An 11,666-nucleotide genomic window follows, 5' to 3' on the forward strand; every position below is an offset into this window, starting at 1 on the left:
TGGGCTTAGAGATAGGGCTTACAAAGGTTATGGGACTCTCAGGAATTAGATACAATTAGCTTCTAGATGGTTTCTCATTTGGATTGGGCATGGATTGATGGCTGGCTCGATCTCGTGTTGGAGGTGGACTCTAGCTTGAGGTGGGAGACCGGCATGACATGCGGGGCTTGCATGTCAGCGGCTTGGTGGGGAAGAGGGAAGGAAGGAGGTGCCTTCAATCTGAGGCACACGCAAGTTCAGCCTGGGCGGGGAGAGGGTGAGAGGCCAGCTCGGGCTGGCTTGACTGGGTGGGCCGGACGGTGGGGAGAAAAGGTAACAGGGAAAGAGAGATGGGCTTTGGCCTGGTAATCTAGAAGCTTTTCTTTCCTTTTACTATCTTTTCTATTTCCATTCTCTCCCACATATACTAGTATACACATGTATATATATAAAGCATATACACACTACATATATACTATTATATTGGCTCACATAGTCAACCATCAAATTAACAAACAAATCAATCAATCAAATATATACATATATATAGAAATCCTTTTATCAGAAAATAGCCCTCAAGGTATTTATGTATTTATACATATAGCACACATACTCACATATATGTGTATATGTAAAAAAGCACACATACACACTTAGGATTTTTATTTAGTTTTGCAAAACTCTTTTATCTTCTTTGAAAAAGATTTTTATTTTTCTTGGTTTTAAGAATTTGGGCAATTGCAGAAACTTGGGAGAGTCAATGGTGTCAGATCACATAGTAGAGAAAAAAAAACTACTTGTTGTGATCGCATTATACTCCTTTGGTATGTCAACATGAACTCTGATATGAATTTTCACTACAACAGAAATAGTCATCCGTGCTGTCCCATCAGTGTAGGTTATGATAGAACCGGCACTGATGAAGTATCAGCGCCGGTTTATAACTTCATGTGCTTGATCAATGATCAAGCCGGGTTTAACCGGCACTGATACTCAATATCAGTGTCGGCTCTTAGAACAAACCATCACTAATACTTCAGTGTCGGCTGGTAATCATGAGTCGACACTAATAATGAGTATCAGTGCTAGTTTGTATTACAAGCCGCCACTAATAAGTCTACTATCTATAAAATGCGTAGTTCTCTTCCCCAAGGTTCTTTGGTACCGACCACCCTTTTTTGCCCCTCTTTGAAGTTATATTTCTTGTACTATGTAAAGATACTATAGTTAATTTTCACTTTCTCCATATTTCACTGAAGCTCAAGTTTCAGCACTGAGATTTCAAAAGAATAATTCATTTCTTGAGCAGTTGTATGATAGTTATAGATGTAATTCGTATCTACAAAGAATATGCCTTAGTTATATTACGTAAAAAGCTTTAATTACCTAATATACAATAAATTACAAGCCTAAATATACAATAAATTAATTCTTGCAAAAAATAACGATCAAGTACTACACAAAATTATAGGTCTAATATAAACCCTAATATAAAATAAATTACAGACATAGATATACAACAAAATATTTTGTCAAAAAAGAAAAACAATATCAGTGCCGGTTCTAGGAAAAAAAACCAGCACTGATAGTTAGTCGGCTGGAGTTTAACATCTACACTAATAGTCCAACTATTAGTGCCGGCTGGGGTTTCAAAATCAGCAGTGATAGTCCAACTATCTGTGTTGGTTGGGTTAAACAACTGGCACTAATTCTAGTATCAGCGCTGATTATAGTCCACAGCTAGCACTAATACTCTATCCCTATATAAGTAGGACTTAACCGCAACTTATCCTTTCCTCCCTTGTGTGCCTACCGATTCCCGCTGTCTCACCAAAGCTGCCATCCCCAGAGCCGACGTCACCTACCTATCACCGTCCCCAGAGCCCCACCATCCTTATCCCCGTCATCGTCCCTAGAGCCAATGCCACCTCCCCATCATCGCCGTCCCCAGAGCCAATGTTGCTCCCCGCCATCCTCAACCTATCGCCATCTTCGGAGTCGATGCTTCTTCATCCCCGTTTTTGTCCCCAGAGCTGATGCCATCTCCCCGGAGCCGTTCCCGAAGCTGCCGCCGCCTCCCCATCCCCGGAGCCCTGTTGTCCCCTTGTTTAGGTAAAACTAAGCAAGTGTATTTGGTGGTAAATAAAAGTGTCCTACAGCAAAAATTGTTTTCGGTAACCTTAAAAGGACTTCTTAAATGATTCTTAGGGACAACTTTTGTACCAAAATGTAGTTACTTAGGTTTGATTTAGTAAAAAAAATGTGGTTGCTTTGTTGTGTAATCAGAAGGCAATTGATTGTTGAAGGAACTGATGATCTTTACATAACATCAGTTCAATTGTTTCCTTGGTTTGTTGAAGAACAAAAGCGAGAATTTTGGTTTGTTGAAGAACAAACATATTGCTGTGGGCTCAGTGGTTGTTACTTTGGTTGAATTGTGTTGGAAGGTTAGTCATGGCTGTGTTATTAGGATGGGCTGGTGAATTATTAGTTTTTTGTGCATGTCTATTTCTTCTTCAATTAATTTGTTGCTTCATTTCCATGCTGATTACTTAAGTTCAACTATGCTGGATGTAGGAGCATATACTGTCTATTTCATCTATAGCCTGGGTATCTTGAAGTTTGGTGAAACCTTAGAAATGTTGGTGGGAGTTTTAGCCATATTTCACTTCAAAAATTGACAGATTGTGATATGAAACTCCAAAACATCTCTTCAGGATAATGCCACCTCAAAACATATAGTGTACTTCACTAGCAACTTCATTAGCTCTTCCTTGGTTAGGGCCACAGCCAAGGGCCATCGGCAGCTTGTGCCCTAGGGCCGGCCTCCAGAGAAGTAAAATTTGTTGGTTTACATATGCCTTACTTTTTGTAAATGCCATGTGGATCTAGCAGGTATCGTGGATGCACTGAAGTAGCATCTACATCTCACCGCATGGTGCCCCCCCCCCCCCCGGCATCCTCTCGGCATATTCCTCTACGAACTCGACGCCCTGCCCTCCCCGATACCCTCAGGGATGATCAAAATGGTATACTCACATCTATTTTGGTTGGACAACTGATAATTGAAAAATGTGTAGTTGTTAAAGATATACATGTATTGATATAGATGATTCTTCCTCTACTTTGGTTAAATGGAATAACTGCTCACATAGAGGGTTGTACACAATATATTGTGAGTTTGTGACTAACACTATAGGTGATAGTGGTACAAGGAGGATATCAATTAGTTTTTAGATGTTGGCAAATGAAGTATCTATCAATATTGTTATCTCTGGCATCCAATCACCTGAGATCCATGTGGATAAAAAAAAACATGGTGGTAGCAGTTTTGTAAGAATTGAGGATCAAGTTGGACACATTTTACCTAACTACAGGTTAATTGAAAGTGCTTGAGCAGAATGTGGAGGATGTGAATTCAATTACTATCTGTCTATGACGGTTACATGAACTTGACATGGTTGGTGCTACAAATTTTAGTCTATAGTATTGTTTCATATATTATCAAATTTTCTCTTCATATTCACGCTCTTGGGCTATAGGATTTTTACTGGAACAACATGATGCATTTGGATGTTAGCTTGGGCTCACTCTTACATTATGTCATGGAGTAGCTAGGTTTCACAATGATTGGCTCGAAAGTCAAGAGAGTTCATGAAGGTAGGTATCAGACTTATGTGGAGTTCGGTGGAGGAGGTTTCGCTGTTTATGGAACTATGATGGATCTGCCCTTTCTTGCTCGAGATAGTACGCTCATTTATGCACTACACCATTTGGAAGAGATATATAGAGTTGATATCATAGATGTCAACTATAAAGACTATATGATTCGACGTGCAACATAGAATCAGGGATGAGTGCATTTGCAATGTGTTTAACCTATGATGTGAACTATGATAATATTTATGTGTGGATGTGGATGAACTATTTATGATCCATGTGTATATATCTTCATATGATGAATGTCTGCATATATTTGAATACAAATTTGAAATTGGATTTTGAATATTGTATTATTGAATTCACACTAGCCAGCAGAAGTATCAATGCTGGCTTGTCACACTAGCCGGCATTGATACTCAGACTATTAGTGCCGGTTCGTTCTTATGGGCTGGCACTAATAGTCTGAGCATCAGTGCCTGTTCTTTGTTTTATGGACTGGCACTGATACTCTTTATCAGTGTTGGTTCATAAATCAGCACTGATAGTCCATAACTATCAGTGTCGGTTGAAAAACTATCACTGATGGTATTTTTGAGCCGGCACTGATAACCATTTCTACAGTAGTGTTTGAGTCTTTGACCACTATATGATAAATGGTATACAGAAGATGATAAGATATTTTCAGATCCCTATAGCATGAAAACATTGTCATAACAAATTCAGTTGCACTACATATAGTAAATTGCTCTTCTTACATTAGTGCTCAAAGTTTTAGATATTTCTCTGCGCACTTCAGTTAAGGAAAGTGAGGGAGAAATTACAGTTGAACTGAAGGTGAGTCGATGATGTAACCATTGTAGGTACAACCCCGTCAGATGGTGACACGCATGCACAGCAAAGCCCTATGCTGCAATGAGACAAGTCAAGCACATGCGTGTAGATGGATGGAGACGACGATCAGTCGGTGCCAGATCAGCGAAGCGACGAACCAACGACTAATTGTCTGAGGGTGCGATGATGGGGGCAGGCAGTGGTGGTACATGTAAAACCTACACTTGCTGCATGCTTTGGTAGTTAGAAGCTTGGTAGCTATAAGCCTATAAGGTTGTACAAGTCAGCCATAGACAGCATTATAGATCATCCCTCTAACAGTCTATCTATAAAATGAGTGTTAGAGCATATTTGGTAGAGCAGCTCTAAGAATCTTGAAGTAGGTTATCCCTATCTCCAAAAATTTTTGGAGCTGAAGCTGTGGGTAGATTGTGAGTCTTTTATTTATTCATCTTGTTCTTATTTTGGACTGGAAATAGATATTTAAATCACTCTATTTTATCCTACAAACTCTAAATCCTACATGAATCTCGAAGCTGAAGCTCTACCAAATAAGGTCTTAGCCAAGCATGTTACACGGTCATGTAACATGCATGGACTTCCAATCGAAGGCAACAAATCAGCCCTACGCTTGAAGATTGACATGAAGGAAATCAAGGAGATTAGTTACCCTATTGAGCCTACCTATTTTTTGGCATGTAATTCCAACCAATTCAGTTGCCTCCTCTACTATACATTCATATACTGATCAATGAAAACACCAAGCGCAATATTACAATTGCCTTCATGGTATCAGTACACCACACACGATCCTCACCTCTCCTCTCCTGATGACTAGAGACAACATCATCGCTGCCACTACAGTGATCGACAAGGCAAAGGCGGACAAGGCCACACTCTAGGTGCCAGCTGTCAGGGTCTACAGCATCAAGCTTCTCGTCCCCATCACTCTTGACCTCCAAGCGGGAAACTGCTCACTGGTGTGGCCTATTCGAGGTCATTCCTCAGATGTACACCCTTGATGATCACATCCTCCAAGGTGCGCCTTCCACTCCAAGCTCACATTGGACATGTCTCGATGCCCTTGTCCGATCATGGATCTACGCAATCGTCTCCCTAAGCCTCCTCACCAAGGTGATGGACACCACCGCCAATGCGCACACTATCTAGTCACGCATTGAGAGTTTGTACCGTGATAACACAGAAATATGGGCCATCTACCTTGAGCAGGAATTCTATGAACTACAACAAGTGCCATGTCTGTCACCGATTATTGTGGCAATCAAAAGGCCCTCGCCGATGAGCTCCTCGCCATGGGCATGCCAATCCTCGATAAGTACCTCGTCCTCAACACTTTACTTGGACTGAGACAGCGCTTCACTCACATGTGCATGCTCATCTCCATGTGGGCCCTCTTCCCTCCTTCCCTGAGACCCGATCTGCCCTCCTTAATGAGGAACTCATGATCATCGTTGAGTTGTTGCCTCCATAGGTGTTCGTCACCTCCTCTTGTGGAAACTCCTCCAAGGCAACCTATCGTTGCACCAATACCACTAGTGGTGGTCATTCTCGTGTCTCCAACAACAATGGCCCTCGCCAAAATAGCAGAAACTCCAGCAACCGTTGCCGCACCAACAAAGGAGACAGCGGCAGACATCTTAGCAATAGTACCAACGACACCACCTGGCTTAAGTTTTGCTGTCTACTATGAATAGAAATATGACTTAAATTTTTCTGTCTACTGTTGTTAGCGAATAGCTAGTTGCAACATAAGTTATGACTAGGTCAGATGGCTATTCTTAATGCATGCTAGACTAAGGTATAACTTTAAGTTTTGATGTTTTACCTTTTCTAGTGAATAGCTAATTGCAGTAGAATGTTGTGTAAACGTTGAAAGTAAACAGCGATGCTGAACTTGAGGCGACAGTGGTGGGGCATACCAGGTGATCAGTAGGAGTTCGGGCACGTTCCCTCAGGCGCGCGCGGCTAGAGTTTTGCTGGGCAGGAGGGGCTCGCGCACATGCCTGGAGGGGGTCCACCAGTTTGGTCCTTACAAAACTGGGTCTCAACCACTCCTTGCTCCTAGGCCCACTAAAGGTCCTACTTCTGGCTCCTGAAAAATAGAGAAAGTTGTGCACGCATGCATGCATATATCACAAAAAGCAAGAGCTACACGCAAGCGCGGCGTTCGTGACCTAATGCCCTGCTCCTTTTATGTGTGAGGAAAAGAGTGCATGTCTGCTGAGCATTAAATGCACATGCTGCACTCAGACGCCTAGCACACATTGGCCAGTCGCTAGGTTTTTCAGCCTGCGATGGGCATGACCATGCACCAGTACTACCTTGTGAAGGATTTGCATGCAAAGAATAGGCACTAGCACGGTAACACGTACCTTGCAAAGGAATGCATGCAAAGAATATGTGCTGGTGGTCTAGCATGTCCTTATTATATTGATTATGCATGTAGCCAACCTGCCCCATGTGGCCTAGGATGCTAATTCGCATTGCTGCTCAAGGGTAGCAGGGGCAAGATAGCTCGTTCGAGCTCCTATGGCAACCAGCGCATCCTGAGGAGGCAGGTTTTCTTCATTGATGAGCATGGAAGGTGGCGGCTAGAGCGTGGCCTCTATCGAGGTGGGCGGCCAGAGCGGGGCCCTCGGTGAGAAGCTCAGCCCCCGACATAGAATATGGCTAGAGCACCTCCTCCAGCGAGTAGCTTGGATCCCAAAGAACATGCATGCATGGGGAAGCTAAGTGCAATGATGAAGGCTACCAAGAAACATACATTAGACTATCTAATGCATGAGCGCCCCGGGCAAGGATGTGAAGCTCTGGTGGGGAGCCTAACTCTGGGTGAGTGGCCTCCGAGTGAGGCCTCTGGCGGTAGCATGAAAGGCCTTCGAGGAGATGCACGGAAGGGTTTCAACCTTGTGAAGCTTGGCCTCTGATGGAGAGTCGGCCAAAGGGCAGCTCGGCCTCTAGCATAGATGCATGTAGTGCTGCCTAGCCTCCAGTGAGTACTCACGGCCTTCGGCGAGGTGGGTTAGAGCTCCAACTTTGGCATAGAGCTGACCAGAGCCGGAGGAAGCCTCTAGCATGGTAAGAGCTTGGAGGAGGTCTCTAGCATGGCAGCGAGCCGAAGGAGGCCCGATCACAGCCAGAGGCTTCGGAGTGGGTGTAGGTGATGCCGGAGTGGAGCAGACGGGGACTTCGGAGGCTAGTGTAGGCAATGTCGAAGTGGCATGACAGGAGGCATTGGAGCTGGTGTAGGCGATGTTGGAGTGGAAAGGCTGAAGGCTTTAGGGCTGGTGTAGGCGATGCTGGAGTGACACGACTAGAGGTATCAAAGCCGGTGTAGGCGATGCTGGAGTGGCACAGCTAGGGGCTTCGGTGTAGTCATGGCCAGTGACTCCAGAAGCTAGAGTAGGCATGGCATGGAGACTCCGGTGTAGTCACGGCCGAAGACTCCGGAGGCTAGAGTAGGCGTGGCTTGGAGGCTTTGGTGTAGTCATGACTAGAGACTCCGGAGGCTGGAGAGGCGTGGCTTGGAGGCTTCACTGTAATTGTGGCTAGAGACTCCAGAGACTGGAGTAGGCACGACTTGGAGGCTTCGGTGGCCGGAGATGGGCTCTGGCAATAGCGAGGCGGATGGACTCTGGCTGTAGAGCACAGTGGGTTCTAGAAGCTGGATGGAGCTCCAACCGTGAGGTGTTCCTCTCGTGTGTATTTAGTTTGTGAACTTCTGTGGTGTGAGCAGTCTTAGCTTTGTTCTCTATGTGCATGTGCTCTAGTGTGGTTGCGTTAAGTCTTAGTATTAGCTTCTCTTCAATGCTTGTGTGTGCTTCCTGAGAGCTTGTGGGCTCCCTGTTTGGTGCCTGACCCAACAGTGAGTGCGAAGGGCTCAAGTCGTGAGTGCGGAGGGCTCCAGTAGTGAGTGCAGAGGTGGTTTGGCAAGCGGAAGGGCTCTGGTGAGGCCGGAGCTCGTCGAGGTAGAAGTATGGAGAGGCTCTAGAGTATGGGGGAGGCTCCAGTCCAGCCAGGCTTCGACGTGGTGGCTGAGGGAGGCTCCTACTCAACGGCTTCGCGCGTGGAGGTGTGGAGAAGTGGATGCCATGGAGGCATCACCGAGCATGGACGTATCTCAGAGCGCCTGTCCTCCAGTGTGGTCTATGGAGACGGCATGGAGCGCTCGACCTCTAGACTAGCGCAACGGATAGGATGCTGACAAGACTCAAAAACATGTCAAAGCTAAGCACATGCTCGAGGTTGCCCTTGCCCAGTTGCATGCATTTCTTAGAATCTGTGTATGGTAGTACGACAACCCGTAGGACCTAGTGGCCACAGTAAAGGTACATTAAATGTTTTGACACGCTGACACAAGATAAGCTTTCTAGCGGTAAGAAAATGTGGGTACCACAAAAGTTAAGAGTTATCCTCCCATACTATCGACATACATGCTACTATCTCTTCTGCGTATAGTAAATAAAATATACTACTATTTCTTACACCATCAGAGTAAATATCCCTGGGTCATGGTGTGAACGCAAAAGCTTTTGTCAAGTGTTGCGGCACCATGCTCAAATGTGGATAGTGTATGCATCAGGTGGGATAGTATATTTTTTACTAGCTACCTCCTCTATCTCTACCACTACATGCATAGTGGAGCATTTAAATGAGTCTACTCCATTTTTCACCATTATCTTTCTAGCTTGGGCGCAGATCTTTGGTGTTAATAAATGAAGGTTTCCAATGCCCCAAAGCTAACAGTGACTAGGTGCAGTGGATGCTTGCCCAGAGAATAGCACGTAACAATAAAAATACTATCATGAGTACTAGCTAGTCCACTTAAAGGTCCAATTGACCACCGGATGACACTAGTAATGAATAGGGTATATCTAACTGTTGCACAATAAATGGGTGCATGCACTTACCTTGTGTCTGGAGGTTCGCATGGGTTTTACCTTTGCTTTTGCTCTCACATGGGTTAGCCTTTGCTTGAGGCCGGAGGGGCATGGGGAACCACACTTATACATGCTTTGCCTCTAGACAGTCTTCGGAGCGGCTCGTAGCACGCCATAGTCATCGTTCACGCTCGCCTGGGCCAATGCAAGTGTTGGTTCTTCACACGCAAGATGCCAATGGGGTTGTGCTCACAGAGTGCCACTTGCAGCTGCATCCCCTTTATCCCGGACGTGTTTGGAGGGGGCGGAGAGGCCATCGCTTTCTCTCCAGAGGATGGGCGAGGGCGTACACGGGCTCGCAGTTGCAAGTGTAGCTAAGTACGAGCTAGCGTGAGCGTACACATGTAGTTTTGGCCACAGCTCGCTCGCACAGAGGGCGTGGTCGTTGCGCATGCATCAATCCACGCCTACTCGCGTGGCGATGACACATCCGAGCTAGAGCTAGCCTGCACGCTGGCGCCTTGCTCACGGCACTTGGTGCTTTCTCTTGCTTTCTCCTTCCGGCAAAGATCTTTGTTCGCATCCCCACAAACGACACATTATTGGGGCACGAGAGCATGCCCCGAACAGATACGGCGAGAGCCACACTCATAAGAGGAGGCTCAATCTTGGAGACGAAGCCTATGAGTGGAACGGAGAGAGTGAGAGAAATATTGTTTGTGTAATAGGAAAAAACCACTGGGATCTTCGCTCTCCTACCCTTGGAGGGCATATTTATAGAGAGAAGGGGTAGGAAATTACCGGCCTACCCCTAAAATATTATATTACAATCATATGCCTAGAGGGGTACTTTTGGCACTTCACCCCTTCAAATACCACGTGGTGGCGAAGATACTATGATAGCTATAATAATATCACAGTGCATCGTCTAAATATCTCCAGGCAGGGGTATTCCCCTAATAAATCTCATATGGAGTCTCTTCCATAGACTTAGATGGAACCTTATTTAACGTGAAAACAACAATTTCTAGAGTGTATCCCAGAAAGATAATGGAAGATCAAATTGTCTCATCATACACCAAACATTTTCCAACAAAGTACAATTCGTCCATTTGGATACCCATTTGAAGAAGGCATGTTGTGCGGAGTCAACTGTGGAACAATTTCATATTGCTTTAGATGACCATAAAATCATAGCTCAAGTATTCATCTCCACGATCCAATCACTAGAATGTAATTATCTTGCATGTATGAGTTTGTACCTCATTCAGAAAGTCCTTGAACTTTTTGAAGGATTCAAATTTGCACCATGAACCACTTTTAGCTATATAGCTCCTGAGCCCACATATATTTGTATGTACAAGAGGTAATAACTCAGTTGCCTTTCTCCTAGACTGGTGAAAAGCAACTTAGTTATCTTGCCAAGTAAACAAGATTTGCATATGTCAAATGATTCAAAATAAAATGAATCTTGAAGACCATCTCTAAGGAGCTTCTCCATACATCTCTTATTCATATGACACAAGCAAAAATGCCAAATAAAAGTGGGGTCAATCAATGTAATAGATTCACATATCCTCAAAATCCATTCACCAATGGATCATGACTGGACCAAGATGCTAGAAAGCTAAACAACATTTGTCAAAAATCCTTTACATGCAAAGTAGTTTTTTTTTATGGTCATAGTCATGTTAAGATCAGAATAACAATTATTCCATTCAAAACTCTGAGGATAATAATGAAGCTATAGCGACAATCGGCCAACACAACAACCATTTGCTATATTGCCGATGCACATATCAACTTCATAACTTGCCAAAAACTCCAGCTTGATTCTAGTATCAACTACCCAAGAGTTACAAGACAAAATGGCAAGATCCAAGTCTATATCATTGGTATCTAGGTCAAGAAGTCATACTTCCCTTCCTTTTTCTTGAGAACTTCCAAGTAATCCCGGTTTCTCTTTGAACTATCATCATATTATTATGACTCTTTAAATGCTATGCCCCACTTTCTGAACATGTACACAAGCGAGGATTTCATGATCAAGTATCTTTTAGCCAAGCTTGGTTCTTGATGCGTGTTTGCCCAATCTTCTGAAAGGTAATATGATAAGTCGATTGGTGGAGTTTCGACGTTGATGATCCAAAGGCTACGAACAGAACAGATCGAGAACCCTTGCAACCACTACACCACTACTCCGTGGTTATCGACCGTGCCAAGACACAGTTGACCTCACCAAAAAGACTTTTTCCAGCAAGTGAATCAAGAATACAAGCAAGAACAGGTAGA

This window comes from Phragmites australis, chromosome 12 (assembly GCF_958298935.1).
Source record: "Phragmites australis chromosome 12, lpPhrAust1.1, whole genome shotgun sequence".
In the NCBI taxonomy this organism is placed as follows: domain Eukaryota; kingdom Viridiplantae; phylum Streptophyta; class Magnoliopsida; order Poales; family Poaceae; genus Phragmites; species Phragmites australis.